Source organism: Theobroma cacao, chromosome 4, assembly GCF_000208745.1.
Source record: "Theobroma cacao cultivar B97-61/B2 chromosome 4, Criollo_cocoa_genome_V2, whole genome shotgun sequence".
In the NCBI taxonomy this organism is placed as follows: Eukaryota; Viridiplantae; Streptophyta; class Magnoliopsida; order Malvales; family Malvaceae; genus Theobroma; species Theobroma cacao.
The window spans coordinates 3,104,308-3,116,007 of record NC_030853.1 but is presented as its reverse complement, the minus strand read 5'-3'; the positions used below and the strand labels follow the sequence as shown (position 1 = coordinate 3,116,007).

The 11,700-nt window shown below is 30.5% G+C and overlaps 1 long non-coding RNA gene across 2 annotated transcripts; it reads left to right on the top strand.

Annotated features, from left to right (window-relative positions):
- LOC108661767 lies at positions 7,563 to 9,375 on the top strand. Of its 2 annotated transcripts, none has more exons than XR_001927559.1 (3): positions 7,563 to 7,603; positions 8,255 to 8,336; positions 9,215 to 9,375. It is a non-coding gene; the product is annotated as an uncharacterized LOC108661767 (long non-coding RNA). The 2 variants fall into 2 exon arrangements; XR_001927558.1 differs by lacking the exon at positions 9,215 to 9,375 and adding an exon at positions 8,719 to 9,048.

Below are 11,700 nucleotides of genomic sequence, written 5' to 3'. Positions count from 1 at the left end.
AACACAATAAAAAAATAAAAATTTATCTAAATTTTCTTAAATAGTTTAGAAAATTTTCAAAAGATTAAACCATCAACCTATGATAAATCCCAATTTTCTCCCTTTCTCTCTTTTGATTAAGATATAAAATCATTATTAAGTTTGTTCATTTAAACTAAAACCTTATTAAAGATTCACTCAAAAGATTTTACATATAACTAGCTCTTAAAGGTAAAAATTATGTGATAAGACGGATTTTATCTCATAAGTTGAGCTAAGTACATTGCCAAATAACAAATAAAAGAAGCTCATCATCTAAACAGTATCTTTGTTTAACTTATTGTAGACACCAATTTTATTTATATAAATTTTAATTTTTTATTTTTATCTTATATTTTTATTTTACATATTTCACTATTCATTTTATTTCTATTTTCTATTTATTTCATTTACGATTATTATTGTTTTGTTTTTACAGCCCAATCTTAGGTACCTGGATCGGTGACCCAAAAAACAGGCCTAATACAGCAAAGATAATTTGAAATGGATTAAATCACCTAAACAAGATTAAAGTTAATAAAATAAATATGGCTAATTAAAATGAAGAGCATTCTGGAAATCAAAAGTATAACAAATAAATAAAATAGAAGAAATAAAAAAGGAAAAAAAAAGACAAAAAGGGAGAGAAGGGAACAACTCAGCAGCGTGCATTCGCACCCTGCCGAGGCAGTTACCGCACCAAATGCGAATTTTTCGCATTTGGCAATAGCCCTCCTATGCTGGGGGTGCTTAGGTGGCTGCATCCCCAGCATCCGAGGGCAGATTTATAACTGCCCCCTCACCAAATTGAAAAAAAAGGACTTAGAAAAAACCATAACCACAGCCAAACAAACGAAAAAAGTGAAACCTAGATCTTCTAGCTGCCAGAAAAAGAGCCACAATCAATACAAGCAAAAAAAAAGAGAAAATAGAAACAGAAACAAAAAAAAAGAAAAAACCAAAAAATGGGAAAAGTGGTAGAGTTTAGGTTTCTGGTTCCAGTTTTTCAAATAAGGGAGGTTTAAGGGTTTTCTTGGTTTGGTCTTTTAATAGTCAGCAAGGAAAAAGAGATTTAAAGGGGTTTGCATTCGATCTTCTGATCGTCGGTGAGGGAAAGAGTGAGTGAGGAGAGGGAAGGTCGCAGTTTGTGGGATTAAAGAGAAGTGAGAGGAAGCCGGGTAGAGAGAGAAACAAAAAAGGGGAAAATGGGAAGAGAGAGAGAAAAAAATGTTTTTATACTTAGGGTTAAAATGAAATGACGTTGTTTTGGGGGAAAGGGGTTGTAGTCCAAACGGCGTAGTTTTGAGAGATAGTGGAGCTGTTGAACAAGCATCAAAATGGTGAGCTTTGGGAGCAAGTTCAGCGAGCCTTGGAGAAGCAGATCGATTGGGGTAGGCCGACTGTGTTGGGCTACTGTTAGCCCACTGAAGCTATACACTTTGCTTTTTTTATTTTAATTTTGTGATGTTGTGCTTGGCCCATTGTTTAGATAGGAAGATAATTAGTTTTTTATTAATTAGAATAAAAGATAAAATATATATAAAAATTATCAGATGTTAAGAGAAAATATATAAAGTGAAAAACAAAAATATAAAAATAGATAAGGATGAAAATAAAATGTTTAACAATATATATAAAAAAAATGAGAGTAGGTAAAAATATAAGAATATATATTTAATTATATAATAAATAATAGCAAAATTAGGTAGAAAAAGTTATTCAGTTATAAAAATAGATCCAAGAATAAAAAAATATATAGGGAAATAAATAAACATTTAATTAAAAAATAATATAATAAATAGATTTAGGTGAATATTGAATATGGAAAAGTAAGCATTTAGTGGTAGGAATATATTTATTTAGATTGATAATATATACATAGGAAAGGAATATATAGTTAGATTTAGAATATGGTCAAGAGGAATTATAAAATGTAGGTATGTAAAAATAAAAATAAAAATAAAAATGTAATGGAATAAAATATGTAGATATCAAATTGGTTGAAAAAGATTGCTTTATATAAAATAGAGAGGGGTACAAATGGAGAGAGAATGAAAGTGGGATAAGATAAGGAATTATTAATATAAATAAGAAAATTATTTAATTTAATACCGATGATGGGATATTCATTCGAAAATGCAAAGAGTCGCAATTTCGAATGAATTTTCCCTAGGCTCGAGATTTAAATTAAGGCTCCACCAGTACGATGGTCTTAATTTTAAAATTTCGATGTTTCAAATTTTAAATAAACAAAAATTATTACATAATAAATTATTCAAAATATAAATATAATAAATGTAAAAGAACAAATGACATATACTCACTTAAGGTGTCAAAAGATAAATATAAAATTGTGAAGAATAATAATACTCATAACAATAAATAAAAGGTAATAAAATATTTAATGATGGTAAATTCATAATAATGAATACATTTAAAGTATAAAAGGTAAATATTTAGTTATAAAAACTATACATATCATAAATTTATAATGGTTATAAAAAAGGTGAGTAGGATAGATAATAAAAAAGAGAAAGTTGTATTAAAAGATATACATATATATATATATAAATAATAATAATTATGAAATGACATATCTTGCTTAAGGACTATAAGATTCAGGTAAAAAGAAAGTCTATATAGTAAAATAGATAGACACCTAAATAACATAAAAAAATATATAATGTAAAGCCCGACCTTATAAAATACTATTCATGACTTACACGTGATGATCGCATGATTGCATGCTAGGAGAGTCTCGAAAAATTTACAGAAGTCGGTATTGTACCTAGAGGTACAACAAAGTTTATTTAATCATCGAACTAGATCAATTAAGAATTTTAAGGTGAGATTAAGAGTTTCACAGTTCATGGATGACTTAAAATGGTAATTTGGAGTTTGAGGATCAATTTGGAGTCAAATCGAAATTTTCACTAACTAGGGGTAAAATGGTCATCTGCCACTTGGGGACAAAATGAGAATTTTAGAAAAGAATTTTTTGGCCCCATTTGACTTATTGGAGTATGATTTGAGGTTTAGAAGTGAAAAATTTTAATTTCGGTATAATTTGGAGTATAGGGGTAAAATGGTAATTTTGCCACCTCAGGGGCAAAATTGTAATTTTCCACCACCAGGATATTTTTTCCAGCACATGGTCTTCCTTTGTCTTCATCTTTGACCCTTGACTAAACATGTGGTGGAGATAAAATGTTTAAATTTTTAAAATTTTAAAAACGGGCCAATGACATGATGCCATGTGTCATGCCTTTATTAATTTATTATTTTCCTTTTTAAAAGGCACAAAATCAGCCCATCTTCCACCCCATGGCCGGCCAAACCAGCAAGAAGAGAGAGAAAACAAAAACAAAACCCTAGAGAGAGAAAATCAAAGAAAAAGTGTGAATTTTCAAGGAAATTAAGTGAAAAAGGTGAGATTTTTTCTATTAAGCTTGAGTTTTCTTATTCCCAAGCATTTCTCTTTATTTTCCATGATTAAATTACATGTTTTCATGATGAATTCAATTCTGAAAAAATGGGTTAGGAGAGAGAAAGTTGTTGGATTTATTTGATTTTAATTTATGTTAGTGTTTTTAGTTAGTTTAGCATATTTAGAAACAAAACAACAAGAAAAGAATTTATTTTCTCCCCCAACCATTAATGGCTGAATTTACCATGTAGTGAGTGAGGATGAGTTTGATTTTATTCTAGGAGAATTGGTTAAGGAATAATGAATTATGAGCCTAGAAAAATAATGGGAATTTTCGGAGCAAAAATACGAATTTTTACCCACTAGGGGTATTTTCGTAATTTGCTGTTGGGACTGATAATTTGCACCACACTGAGGGACATTAAGTTAATTTGGGTGCAATTGAGGTATAGAAACTGAAAAGAATTAAATTGGAGTTTAAACGGACCCGTTAGGAATTTAATCGGGTGATAAGACGAATTAGGCCAATACCGGGTTTAGATAGTTACCAGTGCATTTTTGCATTCCATATCATGCATTGGTAGTCTAAATTAGTTTAATTTTGATTTAGTACCAACTTGGTGAAACTCTCGATTTTGTACTGTGTCAAGGTGGTGAGTCCTCCGATAAAGGCAAGGAAATTGCATCCGAGGACCAGTAGACAGAGTGCTTCGAAAGTCTGCATTCTAGACATTGTGAGTAAACTTACTGTCATTTTAATTATCTAGGGTGGTTTTTAGATGCTTTCATGAATTCTATGGAAAAAGGAATTTAAAAAGATAAATTTTCATGTTTTATGAATAAATGAGTTTCAATGAAATTAAATTATAAATTGTTTTGAAATTAATAGTGATTTTGAAAAATAGAGTACACGGAGACTGTTAATTGTGGCAATTTGATTGTTTAAATTAACTGGCTTATGATAAATCGAGCATGATTGGCTAGTTGGCAATTGTATTGAAATGCGAATTGTTTGGTTACCTTGAAAAACTACGAATTACAAAATTGCCATATCATGTTATTGAGTTTTATTATATGGTGGATTATATATTAATTAATCACTGCAGTAGGGGGTTTCTGTGGACCAGCCTTTTAGAGGGGCACGGTAAACCCCATTATATTCTTACCTCGAACGGAGAGGCGCGTAGGGTATCTCCTGGGGTAAAGTTTAGGGTTCACTTCACGCTAAACCACCACGTGAGGGGGAACTCAGCCAACGCCAAGGAACGGCTATGTTTTCAAAACAAAAACATGATTTATGTGAAATGTGAATTTTAATAGCCTTGGCGGTCTCGGTAGGATGCCTCGGCCAAGGTGTCCCCGAGAATGGATTTATGGCACAAGCCTAGATTTTTATGAGATTCATAAGCCTCTTTACGTGTTTTGAACAAAATGTGTTCTAATGCTATAACCCAGTTTATGATGATTTACTTTATTGTCTCCATGTACTCAACTCTAGATGTTTATGATGATGTTTGTTTACTCATTGGGATTTTATAATCTCACCACCCTCCTTTCCACCCATTTCAGGTTCAGTATAGACTGTAGATAGCTGATCTCATCGAGGACTACAGTGGGATCTGCATTTTCCAAACCGTAGGTTCACAGTCCTCTTTACTTTTGTTTATTCGGGGGCACTCTTGTTATTGTAAATTAAATTAAATATTTTGGCTTACTGTATTTAAGTATGTATAAATTTATTTAGCTTTTACGTTATAAAAATTATTCACGTATAACTCTATAAATATTGTTTTATAAGAAAATAGAATATTTTACTTAATATTTCTTTTATTTTCTTATTATATTCAAATAACCATAATTTCGTTTTAAATGAAGATTTTAGACTTTTAAACTCATTTTGAATATGAATTGTGTGTTTTGTACTTGTATATTACGTTTTAGCCAGTTTTAAAATTTTTGAGAAAAATGACCAAAATACCCTTGTGAGACGAAAAATTAATATTTTATTTGTTTAAAGTTGGAAACAGCTTAAAATATTTTAGAACACGATATTTGACAATGGTTGCTCACAAGGGAACAGAGAAACTGATAGTAAAGCCTTGCGGGGTTTCGGGTTGACATTCCGGGCAATAAGTGTCTACTGGGACACCGCGACGGTTGTCACAGGCTCGAGGGGAGTACCGGGTCGTGACATATAATTTATAATATACATGATTATAAAGAGAAACCATAAAAAAGGAAAATCTTAAAGAAATAACAAAGAAAATATAGAAAGACTTAGAAATAAAATGTTAAATTCCATAAGCATATCACTATTGCATCGTAAATATCATGGCATGTAGACGTTTATGTATACAAGTAGAAGTCCCGATGATGGAAATTGTCAAAGGATTTTGCGAAGGCAAGTTTTCTTCTGAAAGTTTTGTAGGTGAAAAGATATCCCTCGATCCCATCAGTATGATTAGAGAGCTTAGAGAATATCTTTAATAAAAAGATTTTTGCTCGTAATAGGACTGCATTCACGAAAATATTATTTTCATTAAAATGAGTTCGATTACCCCGAATATGGGATTTATTCATCAAATTTACGAAAGTAAGTTTCTCGGATAATTCTCTAGGTGAAAGAATGTCTCCAGATCCCACCAGTAGGATAGGCGGATTCGAAAAATATCCTTAATAAAAAATTTTTGTCCAACATTATTTGTGTTTCATATCATGCATTTCACGAGCGCATCATGTGCACTTCACTATCATAAAATCAAATCGAGTACTTTAATTCGCAAACAAAATAGAGGGTAAAATAAATAAATAATAACTATGGAAACATAATAAATTTAAGAATTAGGGCTTCAATAGGATGACCTATAATTAAGTGGTATCGTTTGAGGAACGGGCATCATGGGGGTACTAATCCTTCCCCGTGTGTAACCACACTCTTGAACCCAGTTTTAAAAAATCGTAAGCCAGTTTAACGTTTTTTCGACAGACCTAAAATTAATTTAGGATTCCGTTGATTAGAATCGTGTTAATAGGTGGCCAATCACCCAGAAAAAAAGATTAGTGGCGATTCCTAGTTTTCTCCACGTCTAGCTGTTAGGTTCCCAGACCCACACGTTACAACACTTATATATTTATAATACATATAAAAGAACACATGTTGGAAAACTTTTTAATTGATGAAAATAATTATATTTAATTTGTTCATTATATTTCTAAATTACCCATTTAAAATATTTTTGATTATTAATATTAATAATATTTGTCTAATTTGTTTTCATTAACGTTTTGATTGACTTTAAGAACATGACTTGTTATATCTATTGACAAAGAAAATTGAAGGCTTCCAAGCATTTCAGGTACTATACCGTCTCTCTTTATTACTAGACATACGAATTATATAAGAAAGTTGTCAAGCCCGACTCTATTATATACTTGCCATGTCATTCATGTGTTTGATAGCATGTCTGCAAACTTGAATGTCCCGAAAAATTTTTAACCCATCAGTATCGTATTTAGTGGTACAATTAAGTCGATTAAGCCTCGAACTAGTCCAAATAGAAATTTTAGGATGTATTTGAGAGTTATCGAACCTTAGAATATTTTAAAATGGTGATTCGGAGTTCGAGAATTTATTTAGAGTTCAATTGGGAATTTTTATAACGTAGGAGCAAAATGGTCATTTTGCCGCCCGAAGGCAAAATTGGAATGTTGAAAGAGATTTTTTGACCAAATTTGATTAGTAGGAACATAATTTGAATTTGAGAAGTGAAAATTTTCAATTCTGAGTATAAGGACAAAACGGTCATTTCACGTACCCATAAGGAAGTAGTTAGAATTTTTGAAATTTGACACCACCATGACACTTGTCAAGCTCATAAATTCCACCTATTATCATTTTTATGTCTTAGATAAGTAAGGGATTATTTGTGGTGGAAAAGAGAATGCTTAATGGTTAAGTTTACCCATGGACCAATCAAATGGTGACAAGTGTCAAGCTTTAATACTTTTATAATTTTCTTTATAAACCAACATAAACCTTTCCCAATTCACTCATATGGCTGGCCAAGCAAGGGAACAAAGAGAAAAAGAGAAGAACAAACCCTAGGAAGGAAAAATTCAAGAGAAATTGTTGGATTTTAAGGAATCAAGCAAGTAAAGGTAGGATTTTTTAATTTTAGCTTAAGATTTACCTTTCCCATGATTTCTTTTTCATTTTTTATGGTTGAAACTCAGGATTTCATGAAGAAAAGTTTGCTGGCCAAACCTAGGGGGAGAGGTTTTGATCACGGGTTTTGTTAGATTTCATGCTACATACGCGTTTTTAGTTGTTTTGTGATATTCGGTGTGAAAAACAAGCATGACAACCACATGTTCTTCATCAAACCCTCCTTGACCGAATTTACTAAAGGACATATTGATGATGAATCTTATTATATCTCATGTTATTTAACTCGTATTTGACGAATTGTGGTGCCGGATATTGAAAACGGTTATAGAAACGTATAGTTCCTTTAGTAAACGATTTGAACAACAATGAGAAAATCGAGTTCATTGAGGTACTTTGGGTGTAATTGGAGTATTGGAAGTGTAATGAATATATTTGGAGTAGAATCGGATGTTTTGGTTAAATCAATGGTATATAGTTCGAATTAGGTCGAATACAAATTCATTCCGATCACAATTGAACCTATGTAGAACACCATTTTTAAGTGATTATTTGGACACTTCTCATTCATGCATTCATGTAGAGCCTGAAATAGTTTTATAACAGTTTGGCACAAATGTGTTAAATTACTTGTTGTGTACTAGGTATAGGTGGTGAGCCCCTTGGTAAGAGTAAGGATATCATACCCGATGATCAAAAATAGGAGTACTCCATACTCTCATTAAGGTGAGTAATTAGACGATCATCTTAACTATCTAAAGTAGTTTATACCCGTTTTTATGTTTTAAAGAAAAATGAATTTAAATTGCAAACTATTATGTTTTATAATTGAAGTGTTGATTGAACGAAATGAGATTTATAACTTAGTTTGAAATTGAAAACTGGTTTTGGAAATTGAGTAAGTGGAGACTATATACGTGTGTTATATACTCGTGTTTGACATATGATTTGAATTGATGGCTTATGACAATGTGATGGCAAGCATGGCTGGAATTATGTTTGTGTGGAATATATGAACTATTTTGCTTTGCCTTGACAAGCTGGTAATATCATATTAGCCATGTCATGCTGCCGAGATTTTTATTGAATTAGTGGGTTATTTGATTAGCTTACTGCAGCGGGCGGGTTTTCATGGACCAGCCTATGAGAGGGGCACGATAAACCCCATTATATTTTACTTTGGTACGAGAGGCGGGGATGGTATCTCCTAAGGTAACGTTAGAGTTCACTTTACGCCGAACCACCACGTGAGGGTGAAACTCGTCCAATGCCAAGGAACAGCTGTGCTTTTAAATGTAAAAGAATGAGTTTTATACTCATATGTTATTTTAACAGCCTTGACGGACTCAGTTGGATCCCCGACGTAAGGTGTCACCGAGTGCAAATCTTGGCACGAGCCAAGGTTTTACGAGAATCATAAGCCTTGTTGATTTTTACGAAATGAAATTGATTTATATGAAATGAAATGAGATTTGATGTTATGAATCATATTATGATGAGATATTTTAAATTGTCTCCATTTACTCAGTTTTAGACGTTGTAGATGAACTTTGCTTACTCACTGGGTTTATAAAAACTCACCACCCTCTTTTCACACATTTCAGACTCAGGAAAATCTGTAGACCGCCGATTTTGTCGATGGTTTGCTGTTGGATTCGCACCTTTAGAAATCGCAGGTTTACAGTTGTGTTTATTTTGGTTATTTTGGGACCCACATGTCATTGTAGAATATTTTGTATACTTGGCTACGTGTGCCACTGTATGTATGAATTTATTTTGCTTTTACGCTATAAAAATTATTTACGCAAAATTCTATAAATATTATTTTATAAAAAATGGAATATTTTATGAAATTTTTTTATTTAATTTGAATAGCTATAATTTCATTTTAAATTGATGAATTAGACAACGAAACTTATTTTTAGACATGAAATGGATGCTTATTACTTGTATATTATATTTTTACCAGGTTTTGAAATTTTTGGGTAAAATGACCAAAATACCCTTATGTAGTAGAAATTACTTTTTGGTTGTTTTTTATTTGAAATTAGTTTATATTCCTTTAAAACATGATATTTAATAACTGTTGCTCACAAGGGAGAAGTAAAACTGATGCGAAAGCCTTGCGAGGTTTTGACTGGCATTCCGAGTAAGGAATGTCAATCGAGACATCGCGGCGGTTATCACAGGCTCGAGGAGAATGCCGAGTCTTGACAAAAGTGATCAAGGTGCCCATTTATTTAAGTTGTAAGCCAAAACGCAACCTAATTAAGCAAACATTAAATTAAAATTAAATCTTTTTTCCAATTATTTTGTAACAATGATAAAAAAAATAATATGTAAAGACTAATCAATCACAAAATGATCTTTTTCAATAATTTTTTTAAAAAAGATTAAACTATAACACATACCCTTTATCTAAAAGATTAATTTTATGAAGTGTACAATATTCACATTTATAAATTCAAGACCCCTGTTTTACCTATTTGATATGAGATTCTATGATATTCTTTTCCACTTGAACTTGCGATACCCTCACAAGTTGAGTCATCTTGCTTACTCCACTTGTTGGAGCATTTGATGTGACATCAAAATTGAGTTTGAGTTACTTTTAACAATATTTTGTCATGAGATTATTACTTTTTTACCCAAAAAGCTAACACATTGAGATGTGCAACATCCACGTTTATAAATCCAAGAATCTTCTTTTACCTTGACGTAAGATTTCGTAATATATGCAATATGCAAATCATAGATGAAGATATTGAAGTAAAGGAAAAAAATAAAAAAAAATTTATCATTAAAAAATCAATTAATGCATGTTTGGCTTAGTTTTTTTTCAGCTTATCTATCTCTTAAAAGCAAAAGCAAAAAAATAATTTTTTTTAGAAACAAAAATTTTAAAAAAAGAGCTTAAAAAAAAGCTCCAAGTAGGAGCTTTTTCTTCTCATTTTTTAAAAATATAAGAGAATTTTTATTTTTTGAGATAAAATATCCTCATTTGTTAAAAATAATTACAATATTATCTTATCAACAAAAAGAAATACCTTCTATGATAATTTTAACAAAAATTATAACTTATTAAAAAAAACTTATAAAAGGAAATTTACCAAATAACTTTAGCTTAATTTTAAAAGCTATTATTTTTCATAAGAGCTTCATAATAGCTTTTAAGTTAGAAAAAAATCAGGCCAAACAGGCTCTTAATAACATATTTAGATTTTAAGTATTTACAATTTGGCATATTTTTACTTACACTCCACAATGTGCATGACTTTCACTTTGATAAAAGGAAATAGGGAACAAATATCAACAAGTTGTTGTAGTATTAGTGTAGTGGTAAGTATTCTTATCTGTCACCCAGGTTCAATCCCCAGCAATGGCAATCCAACAAGTCCCATACAACTAAAATGGATGATGAAATCCAATTGAAATTAAAAAAAAGGGAAAAAAACTCTCAAATTTGAAGAATCCAAGATGTTGTAATTCATTTGAAAGAAAAAGAAAACATAATATACTAAAAAATTCTCGCAATTCTATGTAATTTATTTATATATATTATTAATTTATTAATGATTATAGAGAATTTATTATCTAAATTTGGTTATAACTAATATATTCTAATATTAAAAATTAATTTTATTTACTATTATTTTATTTGTAAATTGCTTGTAATTAATGTTGTACTTACTAAAATTCGTTAATTGTTCAAAAAATGACTTCAAACTTTGGTTTAACTTTTTATAAATTAACTTTAATTTATTAATATAAATTTTATTAATAATATATATAAAATTATCTTTTATTTTGGGATTGAGCTTTACAACAGATACCCATGTTATTTATAATTTAATATGCCGCTTCAAGTTTTTTGCAAATATTAATAATCGGGTTTAAATATTAAGTGTTAATTTTTAATCGAGATTGAGTACCTTATCCCCCGTCATTCATAAATAACAATGTGCACAAATTTGACTTACAATTAACTTATATATTTTACACGTATGATGCCATTTTGTAAAAACATTTTAAAGAAAGTAGATTCAAACTCAATTTTTAATTTATTAAAGATATAATGTTCCAAAAAGTC